Below are 22,433 nucleotides of genomic sequence, written 5' to 3' on the forward strand. Positions count from 1 at the left end.
AGGAGCCGGCCATTGAATACACCAATCTGCTCTCCTGCTCTCGCTGTTATTAGAGGCAGCAGGTATCGCATGATGGGAGCTGTTGTCCCATCAGCTGACACTAGCGACAGGGGGTAAACTTTATACCTCTGATCACGGCTGAGCGTTCACGCTGTCTTCCGATCACAACTGAGCTCTCACACTCTTTTGACAGCGTGGAAACCGTGGTTCTCTGACCGGCGGGGATGAATTCACTGCAGATTAGAAGCAGTGTTTGCCGTGCTGTCATACACATGACAGCGTGGCAAACACTGGATTTTCGGGCCTCCCCATTCAAGTAAATGGGGTCGGGGTTCGGATCCGGGTACTGTTCTGGTACCCGAACCTGAACTTTCTGTAACTGTTCAGCCGAACCCGCCAGACCTGAACATCCAGGTATCCGCCCATCTCTTCTCATGACCAATAGACAATGCCAGAAGCGTCTTACCTGGGCCAAGGGGAAAAAGAACTGGACTGCTGCTCAGTGGTCCAAAGTGTTGTTTTCAGATGAAAGTAAATTGGGCATTTCATTTGGAAATCAAGGTCCCAGTATCTGGAGGAAGAGTGGAAAGGCCACAATCCAAGCTGCTTGAGGTCTACTGTGAAGTTTCCACAATTAGTGATGGTTTGGGGAGCCATGTCATCTGCTGGTTTAGGTCCACTGTGGTTTATCAAGACCAAATTCAAGCGCAGCTCTCTACCAGGTTATTTTAGAGCATCTCACTGCTGTGTGGGGCTCATGCAGTGCATATTCGGGGGGCTGTGGGGGGCTCATGCAGTGTATATAGGGAGGCTGTGTGGGACTTAAGTACTGCACACTGCATTACTTTACTCTGCTCTCAACAGGGCAGACGAGTACGCCTGCACAGGAGAGCGATGATGACGGGGAGCGATGAAGCAACAGGAGAGTGGCATCACAAGAAGATGTGAGGCACTGGACCCGGACCTGCAACACCCATCAGACCGGACCAACCCCCCCAGGTGAGGAATATAATAAAACTTATTTTTCTTATCTTTTAAGGTCAGACCAGAGGCTTATCTACACCATTATAGCGGCAAAATCTGCTGGCAGTTTCGTTTTAATGTCCAAGCATATTTTTACAATTCAGACCACTGTCACTTTATGAAGTTATAGCTCTAGCAGGCTTCAATGGATCCCACTGATTCTGACATGGTTTTTTCATGACATATTGTACTTCATTTTAGTGGTAACATTTATTTTATATGACTTGTATTTATTTATGAAAAAAAATTAGCAAATATTGCAATTTTGCAATTTTCAGTTTTTTTATTTTTGTACCCTTAAATCAAAGAGTGGTGTCACACAAAATAGTTAATATACAACACAACACCTATAATATACCCTACGGTGGTTAGCCGCACATCAATAATCCACCTATAGAAAGAGGCACCACACATTGATAATATAAAAAAAACACTTTATTAATATCAAAAATGACCATAAATGGTCATAAAAGAGCCTAAATAGGCAACAGGTGAGAGACAACAAACACAGAAAGAAAGGTAGACAACTGGCAAAAAAAAAAAAATATTACAAAAATATGTATATATAGATACTGGTATATCCATATAACTCACATTACAAAAGATAGCATGAAGTATTTCAAATGGCTAAATATAGCGTGGCAGTCTGATAGATAACATTACAAAATATCATGTATAGGACTCAGCGTGTAGTCTCAGTATGAGGGGCTAGTATGCCATATATATCCGCATATAGAGTGTCCAGAAACCGTAATCAGCTATAGAGATTATTTAGCATATTATTTAACACACCAACACATATTTACCAAGTAATGGAGAGAAAGCCAGGAGTCCACCACACCCCTGGACGTTATATGGATATACCAGCATATATATATACAGTGGGGCAAAAAAGTATTTAGTCAGTCAGCAATAGTGCAAGTTCCACCACTTAAAAAGATGAGAGGCGTCTGTAATTTACATCATAGGTAGACCTCAACTATGGGAGACAAACTGAGGAAAAAAAATCCAGAAAATCACATTGTCTGTTTTTTTATCATTTTTTTTGCATATTATGGTGGAAAATAAGTATTTGGTCAGAAACAAGCAATCAAGATTTCTGGCTCTCACAGACCTGTAACTTCTTCTTTAAGTGCCTCCTCTTTCCTCCACTCATTACCTGTAATAATGGCACCTGTTTAAACTTGTTATCAGTATAAAAAGACACCTGTGCACACCCTCAAACAGTCTGACTCCAAACTCCACTATGGTGAAGACCAAAGAGCTGTCAAAGGACACCAGAAACAAAATTGTAGCCCTGCACCAGGCTGGGAAGACTGAATCTGCAATAGCCAACCAGCTTGGAGTGAAGAAATCAACAGTGGGAGCAATAATTAGAAAATGGAAGACATACAAGACCACTGATAATCTCCCTCGATCTGGGGCTCCACGCAAAATCCCACCCCGTGGGGTCAGAATGATCACAAGAACGGTGAGCAAAAATCCCAGAACCACGCGGGGGGACCTAGTGAATGAACTGCAGAGAGCTGGGACCAATGTAACAAGGCCTACCATAAGTAACACAGTACGCCACCATGGACTCAGATCCTGCAGTGCCAGACGTGTCCCACTGCTTAAGCCAGTACATGTCTGGGCCCGTCTGAAGTTTGCTAGAGAGCGTTTGGATGATCCAGAGGAGTTTTGGGAGAATGTCCTATGGTCTGATGAAACCAAACTGGAACTGTTTGGTAGAAACACAACTTGTCGTGTTTGGAGGAAAAAGAATACTGAGTTGCATCCATCAAACACCATACCTACTGTAAAGCATGGTGGTGGAAACATCATGCTTTGGGGCTGTTTCTCTGCAAAGGGGCCAGGACGACTGATCCGGGTACATGAAAGAATGAATGGGGCCATGTATCGTGCGATTTTGAGTGCAAACCTCCTTCCATCAGCAAGGGCATTGAAGATGAAACGTGGCTGGGTCTTTCAACATGACAATGATCCAAAGCACACCGCCAGGGCAACGAAGGAGTGGCTTCGTAAGAAGCATTTCAAGGTCCTGGAGTGGCCTAGCCAGTCTCCAGATCTCAACCCTATAGAAAACCTTTGCCAACAAAATATATATTACAAAGTATTGAGATGAAATTTTGTTTCTGACCAAATACTTATTTTCCACCATAATATGCAAATAAAATGTTAAAAAAACAGACAATGTGATTTTCTGGATTTTTTTTTCTCAGTTTGTCTCCCATAGTTGAGGTCTACCTATGATGTAAATTACAGACGCCTCTCATCTTTTTAAGTGGTGGAACTTGCACTATTGCTGACTGACTAAATACTTTTTTGCCCCACTGTATATATACATACTAGATTGTGGCCCGATTCTAATGCATCGGGTATTCTAGAATATGCATGTCCCCGTAGTATATGGACAATGATGATTCCAGAATTCGCCGGCAGACTGTGCCCGTCGCTGATTGGTCGAGGCAACCTTTATGACATCATCGTCGTCATGGCAACCATTATGACATCTACGTCGATACTGTGCCCGTCGCTGAATCAGAAACGTGGGATTTCTATGTCCTTTATGACATCATCGTCGCTGTGCCCGTTGCTGATTGGTCGAGGCCTGGACCAATCAGACACGGGATGTCTACGTCCTTTATGACATCATCGTCGCTGTGCCCGTCTCTGATTGGTCGAGGCCGCCACGTCGATACTGTGCCCGTCGCTGATTGGTCGAGGCCTGGCGGCCTCGACCAATCAGAGACGCGCGATTTCCAGGACAGACAGACAGACAGACAGACCGACAGACAGACGGAAAAACCCTTAGGCAATTATATATATAGATTTTTGTAATTTTTTTTTTTACCAGTTGTCTACCTTTCTTTCTGTGTTTGTTGTCTCTCACCTGTTGCCTATTTAGGCTTTTTTATGACCATTTATGGTCCTTTTTGATATTAATAAAGTGTTTTTTTTTATATTATCAATGTGTGGTGCCTCTTTCTATAGGTGGAAAATAGTTAATATGTAACATTTCCCACATGTCTTCCTTACCTACTTTACATCACACAATTTTGGAAACATAATTTTTTGTTATGGCTTTTCAAGGGTTAAAAGTTGACCAGCAATTTCTAATTTTTCCAACAAGATTTACAAAACCATTTTTTTGGGACCACCTCACATTTGAAGTGAGTTTGGGGGTCAATATAAAAGAAATACCCAAAAGTGACACTCTTCTAAAAACTCAAGGTATGCAAAATCACATTCAAGAAGCTTATTAACCCTTCAGGTGCTTCACAAGAACTAAAGCAATGTGGAAGGAAAAAACATTTTACCATTTTACTATTTTCACAAAAAAATTATTTTGGAACAAAACTTTCTTATTTCTACAAGGGTATCAGGAGAAAATGGACCACAAAATTTGTTGTGCAATTTCTCCTGAGTACACCAATACCCGGTATGTGGGGGAAAGCCACTGTTTGGGCACATAGCAGGGCTCAGAAAGGAGGGAGCACTGGTTGACTTTTTGAACGCAAAAGTGGAAGGAAATAATGGCAGACACCATGTTGCGTTTGGAGACCCCCTGATGTACCTAAACAATGGAAACCCTCCAATTCTAACTCCAATCATAGCACAGCCCTAGCCCCAACCCAAACGCAACACACCTCTAACCTAATCCCAACCCTAACCACAACCCTATCCACAACACAAACCTAACCCTAACCCCAAAACCACCCTAATCCCGACACCAGTCTAACCCAACACCAGCCTAACCCCAACCGCAACCTCAACACAACCCTAACCCCAACACAACAATAACCCCAACAGAACCATAACCTAGCCACAACCCTAAATCTAGCCCAACCCTAACCTTAGCTCTAACTTCAACCCCAACCCTAGCCCTAACCCTAACCCTAGCCCAACCTTAACCCTACCTCTAACCCTAACCCTAGCCTGAACCCTAACTATAGCCCAACCCTAACCTTAGCTCTAACCCCAACCCTAATGGAAAAAATACATTTTTTATTTTATAGTTTTTACCTAACTAAAGGGATGACAAAGGGAGGTTTGATTTACTATTTTTTTGTATTTTGATCACTGCAAAAGGGTCTATCACAGTGATCAAAATTAACCCATGTGCAAAATTTCCTATCGTTGCTGGGTGCGGCCGGTACATCTCATCGGGTGCACTTCACATGCCCCTGCCATTTTCTTCTGGGAAAATTACACAGAGGGCTGGGGAACAGAGCCAGAGGGTCCAGGGATACCAGAAGTACTGAGTGACATCATTTTTCTCTCCTCTGGTATGCTAGATCATATCAGAGGAAAGAGAAATGAATGGAAAATCTGACTTTTTTTGTGATCACCATTATTCAGTGAACAGCGGCAATCACAAGACTGGGGATGGTATAAACCGCTCCGAATCATGTTCTGTGGGGTCTCACCTACACCCGGTAGCCAAGACCCTAGAGATTTTACAACACTAGAGGGCGCTATACATTTATTTCTCAGCACCATTAATAAGTAGCGCTGAGGTATAAGTACCCTTAACTGCCATCGTTAAAGGGCGTATCGGTGGTCATTAAGGGGTTAAATGACTGCCTGATTGCTAAATGTTTACCGATAAGCAGATGTTTAGTGCCGCCAGTCAATCTGAGGAAATGGACCCTTAGAGCCATAATATTGATCTTCACATCAGTGGAGATATCACGGTACCTGAGCTGCGCTTGCAGGACTGAAGAATCCTTGATGGTATATAATTAACCCCTTAACGTCCAATGACAGCTCTATCCATCATTGGACGTCTCTCCCTGTTTGGTGCGGGCCTTGGCGATAAGCCCGCACCTTTTCTGGCACATGACAGCTGATGTGATCAGCTGTTATGTGCCTCTAACAGCCACGAGAGGAATCGTGGCTGTTAATCTGTTAAATGGTGCTATCAAACTCTGACAGTGGCATTTAACACACGCTTCCTGCAAGTGCGCTGGAAATCCATCCATCGGTGACCCCCTTCAAATGATCGCGGGTCACCGATGGGTTGGCATGACAGCCAGAGGTCTCCTGCAGACCTCTATTGTTGTCACTGCCAGATTGCTATGAGTAACCACCGGGTGGTGCTCCTAGCAAGTGAGTAATTCTGCTACATACAGGCTATCTGATCCTCGCCTGTATGTAGCAGAGCTGATGGGTTATGGCAGTTTCTCGTGTCCCATGAAGACTATTGAAGCCTGCCAAAAGTAAAAAAAAAAAAGTCTTTTTAAAAATATAAAAAAAATATAAAAAAGTATAAAAGTTCAAATCACCCACCTTTCGCCCCATTCAAAATATAACAACAACAAAAATCAAATATCACATATTTGATATCGCCGCTTTCAGAATCACCCGATCTATCAATATATCAAAAGAATTAATCCAATCAGTAAACAGCGTAAGTGAGAAAAAAAAATGCCACTGAAAATGCCACAATTATGTTTTTTTGGTCGCTGCGATATTGCAAAAAATCGCATACACCAAAATGGTATCAATAAAAATGTCACATCGGCGCGCAAAAAATAAGCTCTCACCTGGCCCCAGATCTAAAAAAAAGGGAGACGCTAACGGTCTCGCAAAATGGCAATTTTTTTTGCAAATTTTGGGTTTTCTTTTCACCACTTAAATAATAAAGAACTTAGACATGTTTGGTGACCTGGAGAATCATATTGGCAGGTCAGTTTTAGCATTTAGTGAAGATAGTAAAACAAAATCCAAAAAACAATTGGGGAATTGCACTTTTTTTGCAATTTCAGCACATGTGGAATATTTTTCCCATTTTCCAGTAGAAGATTTGGTAAAATCAATGGTGCCATTCAAAAGTACAACTTGTCCAGCAACATAACAAGCCCTCACATGGCCATGGAAAGAAGGGGAGCAAAAAATGAGAAAGCAAAAATGGAAATACCCCAGTCCTTAAGGGGTTAAGGTTTTTATTCAACCAATGCATTTCAGAGCCAGACTGGCATCTCTTTCAACGTTAAAAAATATATACAGTGGGGCAAAAAAGTATTTAGTCAGTCAGCAATAGTGCCAGTTCCACCACTTAAAAAGATGAGAGGCGTCTGTAATTTACATCATAGGTAGACCTCAACTATGGGAGACAAACTGAGAAAAAAAAATCCAGAAAATCACATTGTCTGTTTTTTTAACAATTTATTTGCATATTATGGTGGAAAATAAGTATTTGGTCAGAAACAAAATTTCATCTCAATACTTTGTAATATATCCTTTGTTGGCAATGACAGAGGTCAAACGTTTTCTGTAAGTCTTCACAAGGTTGCCACACACTGTTGTTGGTATGTTGGCCCATTCCTCCATGCAGATCTCCTCTAGAGCAGTGATGTTTTTGGCTTTTCGCTTGGCAACACGGACTTTCAACTCCCTCCAAAGGTTTTCTATAGGGTTGAGATCTGGAAACTGGCTAGGCCACTCCAGGACCTTGAAATGCTTCTTACGAAGCCACTCCTTCGTTGCCCTGGCGGTGTGCTTTGGATCATTGTCATGTTGAAAGACCCAGCCACATTTCATCTTCAATGCCCTTGCTGATGGAAGGAGGTTTGCACTCAAAATCTCACGATACATGGCCCCATTCATTCTTTCATGTACCCGGATCAGTCGTCCTGGCCCCTTTGCAGAGAAAAAGCCCCAAAGCATGATGTTTCCACCACCATGCTTTACAGTAGGTATGGTGTTTGATGGATGCAACTCAGTATTCTTTTTCCTCCAAACACGACAAGTTGTGTTTCTACCAAACAGTTCCAGTTTGGATTCATCAGACCATAGGACATTCTCCCAAAACTCCTCTGGATCATCCAAATGCTCTCTAGCAAACTTCAGATGGGCCCGGACATGTACTGGCTTAAGCAGTGGGACACGTCTGGCACTGCAGGATCTGAGTCCATGGTGGCGTAGTGTGTTACTTATGGTAGGCCTTGTTACATTGGTCCCAGCTCTCTGCAGTTCATTCACTAGGTCCCCCAGCGTGGTTCTGGGATTTTTGCTCACCGTTCTTGTGATCATTCTGACCCCATGGGGTGGGATTTTGCGTGGAGCCCCAGATCGAGGGAGATTATCAGTGGTCTTGTATGTCTTCCATTTTCTAATTATTGCTCCCACTGTTGATTTCTTCACTCCAAGCTGGTTGGCTATTGCAGATTCAGTCTTCCCAGCCTGGTGCAGGGCTACAATTTTGTTTCTGGTGTCCTTTGACAGCTCTTTGGTCTTCACCATAGTGGAGTTTGGAGTCAGACTGTTTGAGGGTGTGCACAGGTGTCTTTTTATACTGATAACAAGTTTAAACAGGTGCCATTACTACAGGTAATGAGTGGAGGAAAGAGGAGTCTCTTAAAGAAGAAGTTACAGGTCTGTGAGAGCCAGAAATCTTGATTGTTTGTTTCTGACCAAATACTTATTTTCCACCATAATATGCAAATAAAATGTTAAAAAAATAGACAATGTGATTTTCTGGATTTTTTTTTCTCAGTTTGTCTCCCATAGTTGAGGTCTACCTATGATGTAAATTACAGACGCCTCTCATCTTTTTAAGTGGTGGAACTTGCACTATTGCTGACTGACTAAATACTTTTTTGCCCCACTGTATGTATGTTTTTCACCTTAAAAAAATTGTCCAGTCCAATGAAATACGTTGGTTTATTAAAAATCCTTAATTTTATACCATCAATGATTTTTCATTCTTGCAAGCACAGCCCAAGTGCTGTGATATCTCCACCGAAGTGAGTTGCTAAAGGAGTTTTGGATTTGTTAAAGGAGTATAATAACATTTACTTTTATTTCATTTATTAAAAACAAGGAAAAAGAAAATCCATGCATAAAATAACATGTGATTCTTATGCAGCAATGCCTGAAATGCATACAAATCACATGTTATTATAACCATGGATATCCTTTGTCCTTGTTTTTAAAGAAATAAACCAAAGCTAGTTTTGTTTTACTTGTGTTCTGATCCGATATTCTATTTTCTTGGACTCTGCACACGGTTTCCAGCAGTATGGATCGTAGTACCTTGGATGAAGCAGCGACGAGGCACGGTAAGGCTTTTCATACTCATTTTTGTCTATTGAAGTGAGTTTCTCTCTTGAAGAATGTTTCTTCCAGCCACCCGGCTGCAGCTGCAGATTCTAAGGCTCTTAGGGTATGTTTCCACGGTCAGTATTTGCTGCGGATTGAACGCTGCATATAGCCGCAGCGTCAAATCAACAGCGGCCAGATGTTGCATGTTTTATGAAATCCCATCTCCACTATGTGTGCAAGGGCGCCTCCGGCTTCCTTGCATAGCTGGACATGCAGCGCGTCTTTCTAGACTGCAGCATGTCAATTTAGACATGAGCGTCTCCGCAAGATACATATCACAGTCCAATGTATAGGATGTGATGATTCCGCATGGTTCATTGAACACATGTGGAATCACCACACGTACAAAAGTGAAAGCATTTTTGGACATGTGCTGTGTCCAATGCGCTGCCAATACTGACCGTGGAAACATACTGTTATAGGTGAGCCATTGCTTATAGGTGAAAACTGCCATACCTCTCATCGTCTGTTACATCCCTTGCGGTATTGCCCTGTTGTGCGCTTTTATCCCAACCTGACCTCAGCATAATATTGATCTTGACACATTGGTTAGACTATACCTGCAGCTGTGTTTAGTACTGCCTTCATGTGAATGGGACTGAGCTGGAATACAAGATACAGCTGCAATGTATATTTAAAGGGAACCTGTCACATAAAAAAAATCATCTGTATGTTAATAGCGTCCTGAACTTGCTCGGTGCCTGCACTTAGAGCCCCACTGCAGGGAGGAAATTGACTTTTTTCTCCCCGGCAGCATTCGGATTTCAGTCACGAGGTCAGCGCCCTCGAGGATTCAGTCACTTCTTTGTGTATAGAGAGCAGTGGCCATAACCAAATCCCCAGCCCTGACTGACAGCTATCTTAGCATTAGAGCCAGCTGTCAGTCAGTGCCAGTCTCGTGGTTACTGACGCCACTCTCTATACAGAGAGATGACTAAACCCGCGACAGTGCCAACCACATCACTGAAGCCAGAATGATGCTGCGGGGAATAAACTTAATTTCCTCCTGGCAGCGGGGCGCTAAGTGCTGGCGCCGGGTAAGTTTAGAATGTTAATAACACATGAATCCAATATCTGCTGGTTAATAGCATTTTTTCATGGGACAGTTGCCCTTTTCAAACCTTTCATCCTGTTCTATCTGACATGACAAAATCAAATATAATATATAGAATACACAAAATCTGATTTTACATCTTCATACGTATAACACTTTTAGGACATATGACTCTATAGAAGGAAGTTATTAATTATGATGGATATGTTATGAAGTTGCTTTTGTTCTTCTTTATCAGAGTTTTTTCCTGGCATTAAGGCATTTTGCATATATCCTTTCTATGTTTTTTTCCTTACACTTAACCTATTTTGTTCTCTTCAGTTCAAAGTAAGCATTTTTTAAATTGCCCTCTAGGGATAATCACTAGCATGCATTGTATACTGTGGAATGGATGTCATCCTTCATGACAATAGGGTATTAGTCATGTCACAGTGTCAGCAAATTGCTTGATAATGTTGTTCCTTAATAAGACCTCTTATACAGAATTAAGGCAAACATGTCTATTTATTAGCTGCCATTAATGTTTGCTTTTTTTAACTAACCTTTAGCTAGTAAATGCAAAACAATTTAACTATCAGGATTGTCTAAGTTCTAAACTATGCAACTTATTAAATAATAGTAAAGTAATATAGTTAGAAAATGGAAGCAAGATTGCAATATCATTTATACAATATCCTACATTGTAATCTACGGCTTTTCAGATTATATTCATCCATTGTACAATCTAACATGTATACAATGAAGTTATTACTTAGGAGACTGGTGGCGACAAGAGTCGGACAATGCTGCTGTCCCTGGGGTCTCCTAAAATGTCGGCACTGGTGAGCGGGGTCCCTATTTCCCAATCATTTCCCTGGAGGCATTGCAGGCACAGATTGAGATCTCCAGTGGCTATTTTCCAAAAGCCCACTGCAGGGAAACCAATGGTAAATATGGACTCCAATCACTGGCGCCGACATCTTATGGTAGCTCATGGTCCGCAGCCTTGCAATTCCTAGACGCCCCCCTTCTCCCAACCCGGGTCCTACAACAAGGTCTCACTCCTGCCACCATCGCCGGCCTACTGAAACAACGAACCTGCCTCCTGTGATGCTGCAGCACCGCTGCCGCCCCTTGTAAATTATCATTAAAACGGAATATAAGGCGTACCACATTTTATTTTAAAAAATGTTTTCCTATTTTCAAACCCAAAATTTGAGTGGCGTCTTTTGTGCAATATAGTCCACAAAATATGGTGTATATTAACCGCTTAATGACCAGAAGTATTTTTGGTTTTGCATTTTCATTTTTTGCTCCCCTTCTTCGTTCAGCGATCAAGTCATTCTCTCTCTCTGATTATTCTAGCATTTGGAAAATATTAATAACTAGATAGTGGCCCGATTCTAACGCATCGGGTATTCTAGAATATACATGTTCACATAGTATATTGCCCAGCCACGTAGTATATTACCCAGCAACGTACTATATTGCCCAGCCACGTAGTATATTGCCCAGTTACGTAGTATATTGCCCAGTGACATAGTATATTGCCCAGCCACGTAGTATATTGCCCAGTTACGTAGTATATTGCCCAGTGACGTAGTATACAGCACAGAGCCACATAGTATATTGCCCAGGCACGTAGTATACTGCCCAGCCACGTATGTCACAGGTTAAAAAATAAAAAACAAACATATACTCACCTTCCGATCCGAGGGCCCCTTGTAGTTGTCGCCTGTGCGCGGTGCACGCGGCAGCTTCTGGTCCCAGGGTGTGATGATGTCGCGGTCACATGACCGTGATGTCATGGAAGGTCCTTCTCGCGCAGGCGCGCAGGACCTGTGATGATGTCACAGTCACATGACGTCATGGCAGGTCATTTTCGCATACCATCCTTAGCACCGGAACCTGCCGCTTGCATGAAGCGGTCACCGGAGCGTCGCGAAAGGTGAGTATATAATGATTTTTTTTTTTAAATTATTTTTAACAGATCTTTTTACTATTGACGCTGCATAGGCAGCTCTATATGTCTTATAAATGTGTTTTACTGGGTGTCCACAGGTTAATGACTTTTTCGAGCCTTCCTGAATCAGAACATGCACATAACACATCACAGGAAATTACATCATACCTGGAAGGAGCCCCTTCACTAGAATCCCCCTGCTGGGACAGGCGCGCCGCCAATTGTGGCAGTGGCGCACAAAACTTTAAATTGAGGATATTGGACCATGGGCCCCCAGGAGCTACGGGCCCCTGACAGTAGCACAGATGGCCTTATTATAATCTGCCTATGTCTGCCATGATATTGTTAACAGCTATGTTGTGGCCAGCAGCCACCTTGGACAATCAACTAAATATGCAGCTAATAAGCCACATGTTTTGGAGCTCTCCCGAGAATGAAGGTACAAAATGACATCCGTGTCATTAGTAGGTATGGATGGCATCCATAAAGGTTTAAACAGCTTCAGAACACTGGTCGGTAAATATTTAGCGATCTGCAGATTTTCAATGCCACCAGCCAATCTGTATAAACGGAACTTAGGTGTTTAGGAACACATTTTTTCCTACATTTACTGCATCACCCGGAGCACGTGAAATATAGGAAGCACATAATTAATGACATCATGTGGGTAAATCATACCTAATTAGGTCACAGTACATAAATAATGCAGTGATGTCAGAGCACAAAAATAACATAAAATATAGCGCCATATAAAGTTCAACAGCAGCAAGATAAGAGAAGCAGATGTAATGAACTATTTTACTATTTTACATTTATGTTCCTATTTGAAATGTTACTCTTAGTTAGTTTAGCATAATTCTTTAATGTATAGAGGAAGGAAAAGTATAGAGTGCTAATGACTTCTAAACCTTTCAGAAATAAGAATCATTCACTAAGTTGATGCTTAGAAACAACCTTGTAATAGTTGAAAATATGTTACAACTCTCAATATATTCCATTACGTAACATTGTAGCTACAGTAAATGTTACTACAGCAGAATAATGCATTTATTAAATGAAGTAACTGTAACATGGCAGATAATATGGAAGGTATGAATACAGAATTCGGCAGTGGGTCATGTCCTACAAATGTTTTTAGATTTTCATGAAGATATGATGACCAATTTACATGTAAAAGAGATTAGAGTTTAAGACAATTATTACAAACAATTTAATACAATGTTTTGTGATTTTACAATATACTTTATCCAGTGATTCCTCATAGTTTTATTGATTATAATAATTGAAATAATTATTTCCACTTGATAAAAGCATGCCCTGGTCTTGTATCATACAGAGGTCTACGGCTCATAATTAGAGTTGTATCTGAAACCATCACATGACCAGGATTTATTTGTATAAACTGAAAGTGGATGATAAAGGAAAATGATAGCAAGCAGAGATTTTTTAAAAAAGGAAAGAAATTGCTATTAGAGTTGGGATGAATTGATTCACCAGACTCGGTTTATTGGCCACGTCAGTATTCTGTGGACCCTGGATGGGTGTCCTGTGAACCACCCCTTATCTGTTGGCATCCATGGCTCTTCTTTTAATTAACCAGACTGGCACTTGGTCACATCACAATGATGATTTCATGTTAGGCCAGATACTCAGAAGAGGAGCTGATGATTCCATCAGATAAGAGGCAGTTCTCAGGCCTCCTGTCCAGCAGTCACAGATTAGTGATGGACTGGGTCATCTTAATCAATTTGCACCAACTCTATTTCTTATATTAAGTAGTTTTTCATGATAAAAATAGCGTTTGTTTGCTGAGGCCATGTTAGCTCTTTAAATGCATTTTAAAAATATCTGTATTTTTATTGAGTATATTGCAGAAGATCAAAAATTAAGGGTAGGTTGGAATGAAATCACTTGGTCCTATAATGTTCATAATGTAAAATATATTGGCAAATTCAAGCATCTTAATAGCAAGAAGCAAAGTCACCTAGTACTGAACAATATAAAAACAAAGATCCAAATACCGAAAAAAAAAACACAACAATTGACAATACATATATTAGTAGAATATTAGTACAGAGGAAGCAGTACAGACTTATCAATTTTATTCTGCACTTATACATCACGTGTTTTAACATCAGCGTGTACAGACAACATGGGAGGGCAAATGAATGGAACTCATTAATGAAATAAAATGCATGTTTGCAGTTCTATACTTACAATTTAAGAGGTAACACAAAATAGTTTAGCAGCATTGTAAAAGTCAGATGAGTCCAATAAACAACACTTTCACTATAAAACTTTCCTTTTTTAGAACGCTCCGTGGTATGTTTTACATCTTTATTGAAACTTGCCTGGGAGATAATACAAAAGTGCAAATGACGATCTCACTTCTTAATTGGAGTCATTAACAGTTTTTAGTTCCCCTGTGGTGTAAGCTCAGCCACCTCAGTGACATAAAATGTTGGTGTTTTATACTCACTGGATTAACACATTTCCATTGACAAATGGATGGACTTAATTTATATTTTATTCAGTTAACACCATGAAATAGTCATTTCTTTTACTGGACATGTTAAGGTTATGTTCACACTGAGTTACTTTCTGACAGTCAAAAACCACAATCATGTTAATAGAGACAGCTTTAGGAAATTCTATCTGACGCTGAGTCACTTCTCACAGACAACCCATGACTCCAAATAGTCAAGGAATTCAAAATCAAAAGCCAGAGGGAAGAGACAGAGGTGTAGTCAGGTAACGGTCCGAGGTCAAAATACTAGGAACATAGCGAATAAGAACAAGGGGGTTAAACAGACAGATGGTCAGAACAAGGTCCAAGAACAGGAAATCAAAGATCATCTGGCAAAACAATAGGCACAGAGAAAACCAACCACACTTTGCTGAAGCTAAGTTTGGCAGAGTTCTGGGACTGGGACAGTGAACATCTGGAGACAGCAAGCACCTCCCAATCTTAGATTAGATAGATGAGCTGTCAAAACACTGACAGCTCTGCATGTGCTTGGACCAGACTGGAAACTGAGCTGTCAATCAAAGTACTGACCGTTTCAGCACTCTCATGCACCAGATTGGATGACCGAGCAGTCAGTAACTGCATACCAGATACGGGGAGGGGGAAGCAATACTGGACCAGGTTTCCCAGGAAATTTTAGATGAAAGGCCCTGACTAACTGCTTGGCCTTCATATTTAGAGCTGAAAGTCAGGATATCTCCTCTAGTCGGTATCACCTGAGGGAATTTCGGAACCTTAGAGAATCCACAACCCTCTGAAACTCATACTTCAAGCTAGCATGGACACAAATTGGAGGAGTCAGGGATGAGGTTGACACTGCCAAAGGGACAGGCTCCTTTTTAATAAGGATTTATGGAACACGCTAGGGATGCAAAGAGATGGAGGAAGCTTTAATCTGAATGCCACCGGATTAACGACCTCCAGGATCTCATATAGACATCGCAGAATTCAGTAAAATTCACCAAAATGTGGATGAAAACCATGATTACAGAAAAACAGTGAGATTCCAACAGACTGATATACTCGACTGTTATAGGCAAACTCAGCGAGAGGTAAAAACATAGACCAGTCCTCCTGCTAAGCTGCCACAGAGCACCTTAATTTTGTTCCAAAGACTGATTTGTCCTCTTAGTCTGACCATTGGTTTCAGGATGGTAAGCAGATGAAAGTCTATTCCGAGTTTACCACAAAAAGCTCTCAAGAATTTAGAGACAAATTGCACTCCCCTGTCAGACACAATGTTAAAGGGAAGGTGCCATGATTTTAATTTTTGTGTTAATAACTATTGATTACATAATCAATCAATTTTAATACAAATTTAAATGTGCTACTTTAATAGTTTTTTATTTATTTACTTCTACTTTTGCCACCAGGTTCTGCCATTTTCATGAGCGTGGGTGTAAGTTTCTGGGCAAGTTGCACACTAGGATTTTGTGTCAAATTTTAGTAGTTGCAACTAGAGTTGAGCGACCTTGACCTTTTTAGAGTCGAGCCGGGTTTCGCGAAACCCGACTATCTCAAAAGTCGGGTCGAGTGAAATCGGCCGATTATGACGTAAAGTCGGGATCGACCGAAACACGAAACCCAATGCAAGTCAATGGGGCAGCATAGTCGGCAGTGAGTGGGGGCCAGGAAAACACCTAGAGTGCCCATTTTAATGTCAAAACCATCCATTCTTCTTAATGAAGCTTGTCAAGCGTAATTAACCTTATAATAATTGGAAGGCATTTGAAATTGGGGGTCATTTGGCTAAAGTTGTGGTGGGTAGGGCTGGTTCAAGTAATTAGTGGGCCCAGGAAATCTGGACCACATCACGGCAGTGGAGCAGGGAGAGGTAAGTATTTCAACTTTGCAAGTGCTGTGAACCTGAGCAAGCAGGGGGGGCCCACTCGTTGGCATTGGCACTGGCACAGGGCCCCTCAAAGTACAGCGGTGTGTTTGCACGGCGGGGGCGCCTCCCACCGGCAGCAATACTTTTGCGTACTATGAGAGGCCCTGTGCCAGTGACGTCGCCAACTAGTATTCCTCCCCCCACCTGATGAAGGAACCTGCACTTTCATCTGCACCTTCCTCTTTGTCCCCGTGTAAGGTGGTATGGTATGCGGGAAGAGGAACCTGACTTTCAGCAGGGTCACAATCTTGCTGTGTAGCGTGCACGGGGAATTTTGCGTTATGGGTCAATGTACCAGCAGACTCATCTATCACTGGCTGGGCAATGGGCAGGATGAGGAGGAAACACAGATATAGGCCCAAAGAATAAAGTTGGCTAAATGCAGTTCAAAATTGGTAACACAGGACTAACCAGGGGGCATTGCAGTGGAGGACAACTGGAATGAGAGGCTGACACAGAGAGTAGGCCCAAATCAGTAAGTAGTCGAAATGCAGTTCAAAATTGGCAACCGTAGTAAACAGGCGGCACAGCTTTGTTCAGTGGAGGAGAACAGCAAGGAGTGGCAGACACCGATAGTAGGCCCCAACCCAACTAGTAGGCCAAATGCAGTCTAACATTAACAACTACTTAACGAGCGCCTGAAAACGGAATTTCAGGACAGGAAACCAGGAGAACAGCAAGGAGCGGCAGACACTGTTAGTAGGCCCCAAACCAACTAGTACGCCAAATGCAGTTGTTCCCTTTAACCACAATTTAACGAGAGCCTGAAGATAGAAGCTCAGGAAAGGCAACCTGGGGAACACCTTGGAGTGTAACACACCATCTCTCTCCACCCCATACCCATTTTGTAGGCCTAATGCAGTGTAGTTTTCTACAACTACTAAACGAGAGTCTGAAGACCGAAGCAATGGCAAGGAAACCTGGGGAACACCTTGGAGTGTAACACACCATCTCTCTCCACCCCATACCCAATTTGTAGGCCTAATGCAGTGTAGTTTTCTACAACTACTAAACGAGAGTCGGAAGATCGAAGCAATGGCGAGGAAACCTGGGGAACACCTTGGAGTGTAACACACCCTCTCTCTACACCCCATACCCAATGTGTAGGCCTAATGCAGTGTAGTTTCCAGCAACTACTAAACGAGAGCCGGAAGATCGAAGCTCAGGAAAGGCAACCTGGAGAACACCTTGGAGTGGAACACACCATCTCTCTACACCCCATACCCAATTTGTAGGCCTAATGCAGCGTAGTTTCCAACAACTACTAAACGAGAGCCGGAAGATCGAAGCTCAGGAAAGGCAACCTGGAGAACACCTTGGAGTGTAACACACCCTCTCTCTACACCCCATACCCAATTTGTAGGCCTAATGCAGCGTAGTTTCCAACAACTACTAAACGAGAGCCGGAAGATCGAAGCTCAGGAAAGGCAACCTGGAGAACACCTTGGAGTGGAACACACCATCTCTCTACACCCCATACCCAATTTGTAGGCCTCATGCAGCGTAGTTTCTGACTACTAAACGAGAGCATGAAGATCGAAGCTCAGGAAAGGCAACCTGGGGAACACCTTGGAGTGTAACACACCCTCTCTCTACACCACGGAAGGGCTGATTCTTAGGAAGGAAGGCTGTCGGAAAGAAGCAGGGCGCGTCCGAGGGTGATTATATTCTTATTAGGTATATACTCACCCTCGGACGCGCCCTGCTTCTTTATTTGTAATGAATGTTTATTTGCAATGTGCTTTTGACTTACTCTATTTTTTTTGGTAAATAATGATTTTATTATTTTCATTGTTTTGCATCTTCTTGGCAATAATATAAAGAAGACGCGACAGGACAACACTCGGTGGATGCCATATCTGTGTTTTAAATTTAAAAAAACTTTCAGTTAACTACTTGCAGGAGAAAGTTATTGTAGCTGGTGGCCATTTTTAGTACTGTACCAGATTTTTGTTGTATGTCTTTGTTTTTAATTTTAAAATGTCTGCAATTGATATCTCTCCAGTATTTTCTTTTTTATAAGCAAAATACTTATTTTTTTATTTTCTGATGTTGGTTCAAGGGGTACACGGGCAGCAGTAGACAGGTCAGTGGAGGCCTAGTGGAAGGAGGGACCGCAGACAGGCTTCGAAGGCCTAACATAATAAATTGGGCTGGCTGTAGGCAATTTAAAATTGGTTCCAGGGGAACACGGGCAGCAGTGGCCTGGTCAGTGTAGTAGTAGTGGAAAGAACGGGCCGCAGACAGGCTTCGAAGGCCTAACATAACAAAAATTGGGATGTAGGCAATTTACAATTTGTTCCAGGGGAACACGGACAGCAGTAGACAGGTCAGTGGAGGCCTAGTGGAAGGAGGGACCGCAGACAGGCTTCGAAGGCCTAACATAACAAAAATGTCAATACAATGGTATTGACAGTGCCAGGCATTGAAGGATGTCAGCGCATAGACTAAACATTGGTGGAGCTGTGAGAGAAAATTTTGCAAGTGGTAGAGCACTGTTTGAGCTGGGGGGGGGGACTGTCTTGTGGCCGGCGGTACAGGCCCAGGGCCCCTCATATTACAACGGTGTGTCTGACGTTGGGTGCGCACCACCACCGCCAGACACTTTATTGTACTATGAGGGACCTAGTGGCAGTGCCGTCGACCAAAAGCGGGCACACCCACCTCTTCAGACAAACAGTACTCTCACGGGTGCTGGCGCCAAGTGGCGATACCACGGCCCCGTGTGGGGACTTTGGCCATTTAGGGAGGTGTTAACATGTCGGATGCTGGACAATCAGGTGCTGCAAATTACGAGATTGGAAAAGTCATTCAGAATAGTCTACAGGCAAGACCTTTACATAGGAAAGCTAGGTGTCAGCCGGGCAAGGTGGGGCAAAAGATTTCGAAATCCAGTTGTGGTTCATTTTAATGAAGGTTAGATCATCTACATTTTGAGTAGCCAGACGAGTCCTTTTTTCTGTTAGTATTGAACCTGCAGCACTGAATACTCTTTCTGATAGGACACTAGCTGCCGGGCAAGCAAGCTCCTGCAATGCATATTCTGCCAATTCTGGCCAGGTGTCTAATTTTGATGCCCAGTAATCAAATGGGAATGACGGTTGAGGGAGAACGTCGATAAGGGGTGAAAAATAGTTAGTAACCATACTGGACAAATGTTGTCTCCTGTCACTTTGAATTGATGCTACAGTACCTGTCCTGTCTGCGGTCATAGCAAAATCACTCCACAACCTGGTCAGAAAACCCCTCTGGCCAACGCCACTTCTGATTTCTGCCCCTCTAACACCTCTGGTCTGCTGGCCCCTGCAGCTCGTGTGAGAACGTTCACGGGCGCTGTGTGCAGGGAATGCCAGAAGCAAACGGTCAACAAGAGTTGATTGTTTGGTTGCTAATATTAGTTCCAAGTTCTCATGTGGCATTATATTTTGCAATTTGCCTTTATAGCGAGGATCAAGGAGGCAGGCCAACCAGTAATCGTCATCGTTCATCATTTTTGTTATGCGTGTGTCCCTTTTGAGGATACGTAAGGCATAATCCGCCATGTGGGCCAAAGTTCCAGTTCTCAAATCTGTGGTTGTGCTTGGTTGAGGGGCAGTTTCAGGCAAATCCACGTCACTTGTGTCCCTCCAAAAACCAGAACCCGGCCTTGCCGCGCCAACAATTTCCACTGGCACTGGAAAAGCTTCCTCATTAAAAATATAATCATCCCCATCATCCTCCTCGTCCTCCTCCTCCTCTTCGCCTGCTACCTCGTCCTGTACACTGCCCTGGCCAGACAATGGCTGACTGTCATCAAGGCTTTCCTCTTCCTCAGCTGCAGACGCCTGATCCTTTATGTGCGTCAAACTTTGCATCAGCAGACGCATTAGGGGGATGCTCATGCTTATTATGGCATTGTCTGCACTAACCAGCCGTGTGCATTCCTCAAAACACTGAAGGACTTGACACATGTCTTGAATCTTCGACCACTGCACACCTGACAACTCCATGTCTGCCATCCTACTGCCTGCCCGTGTATGTGTATCCTCCCACAAAAACATAACAGCCCGCCTCTGTTCACACAGTCTCTGAAGCATGTGCAGTGTTGAGTTCCACCTTGTTGCAACGTCTATGATTAGGCGATGCTGGGGAAGGTTCAAAGAACGCTGATAGGTCTGCATACGGCTGGAGTGTACGGGCGAACGGCGGATATGTGAGCAAAGTCCACGCACTTTGAGGAGCAGGTCGGATAACCCCGGATAACTTTTCAGGAAGCACTGCACCACCAGGTTTAAGGTGTGAGCCAGGCAAGGAATGTGTTTCAGTTGGGAAAGGGAGATGGCAGCCATGAAATTCCTTCCGTTATCACTCACTACCTTGCCTGCCTCAAGATCTACAGTGCCCAGCCACGACTGCGTTTCTTTCTGCAAGAACTCGGACAGAACTTCAGCGGTGTGTCTGTTGTCGCCCAAACACTTCATAGCCAATACAGCCTGCTGACGTTTGCCAGTAGCTGCCCCATAATGGGAGACCTGGTGTGCAACAGTGGCAGCTGCGGATGGAGTGGTTGTGCGACTGCGGTCTGTGGTCGAGGTCTCGCTTCTGCAGGAGGACGAGGAGGAGGAGGGGGTGCGAACGGCTACAGCCAACTGTTTCCTAGACCGTGGGCTAGGCAGAACTGTCCCAAACTTGCTGTCCCCTGTGGACCCTGCATCCACCACATTTACCCAGTGTGCCGTGATGGACACGTAACGTCCCTGGCCATGCCTACTGGTCCATGCATCTGTTGTCAGATGCACCTTTGTGCTCACAGATTGCCTGAGTGCATGGACAATACGCTCTTTAACATGCTGGTGGAGGGCTGGGATGGCTTTTCTGGAAAAAAAGTGTCGACTGGGTAGCTTGTAGCGTGGTACAGCGTAGTCCATCAGGGCTTTGAAAGCTTCGCTTTCAACTAACCGGTAGGGCATCATCTCTAACGAGATTAGTCTAGCTATGTGGGCGTTCAAACCCTGTGTACGCGGATGCGAGGCTAAGTACTTCCTTTTTCTAACCATAGTCTCATGTAGGGTGAGCTGGACTGGAGAGCTGGAGATCGTGGAACTAGCGGGGGTGCCGGTGGACATGGCAGACTGAGAGACGGTGGGAGATGGTATTGTTGCCGCCGGTGCCCTAGATGCAGTGTTTCCTACTACGAAACTGGTGATTCCCTGACCCTGACTGCTTTGGCCTGGCAAAGAAACCTGCACAGATACTGCAGGTGGTGCAGAAAATGGTGGCCCTACACTGCCGGAAGGGATGTTGCGTTGATGACTAGCTTCATTGGCCGAGGGTGCTACAACCTTAAGGGACGTTTGGTAGTTAGTCCAAGCTTGCAAATGCATGGTGGTTAAATGTCTATGCATGCAACTTGTATTGAGACTTTTCAGATTCTGCCCTCTGCTTAAGGTAGTTGAACATTTTTGACAGATGACTTTGCGCTGATCAATTGGATGTTGTTTAAAAAAATGCCAGACTGCACTCTTTCTAGCATCGGATACCTTTTCAGGCATTGCAGACTGAGCTTTAACCGGATGGCCACGCTGTCCTCCAACAGGTTTTGACTTTGCCACGCGTTTTGGGCAAGATACGGGCCCGGCAGATGGAACCTGTTGCGATGTTGATGCCTGCTGCGGCCCCTCCTCCTCTTCAGAACTGCTGCCGCCTGCACCCTGTTCCCCCAATGGCTGCCAATCGGGGTCAAGAACTGGGTCATCTATTACCTCTTCTTGTAGCTCGTGTGCAACTTCGTCTGTGTCACCGTGTCGGTCGGTGGTATAGCGTTCGTGATGGGGCAACATAGTCTCATCAGGGTCTGATTCTTGATCAGCACCCTGCGAGGGCAATGTTGTGGTCTGAGTCAAAGGAC

General features: G+C 43.4%; 1 long non-coding RNA gene across 1 annotated transcript in view; it reads left to right on the forward strand.

Annotated features, from left to right (window-relative positions):
* Positions 1-858: 858 nt before the first annotated feature.
* LOC138657653 (uncharacterized) overlaps positions 859-22,433 on the forward strand; it is a 60,685-nt gene continuing 39,110 nt past the window's right edge. The window contains exons 1-2 of the long non-coding RNA XR_011317112.1: positions 859-999; positions 9,046-9,089. This is a non-coding gene — a long non-coding RNA (uncharacterized lncRNA). The remainder of the gene's footprint in view (positions 1,000-9,045; positions 9,090-22,433) is intronic.

This window comes from Ranitomeya imitator, chromosome 1 (genome assembly GCF_032444005.1).
Source record: "Ranitomeya imitator isolate aRanImi1 chromosome 1, aRanImi1.pri, whole genome shotgun sequence".
NCBI lineage: Eukaryota > Metazoa > Chordata > Amphibia > Anura > Dendrobatidae > Ranitomeya > Ranitomeya imitator.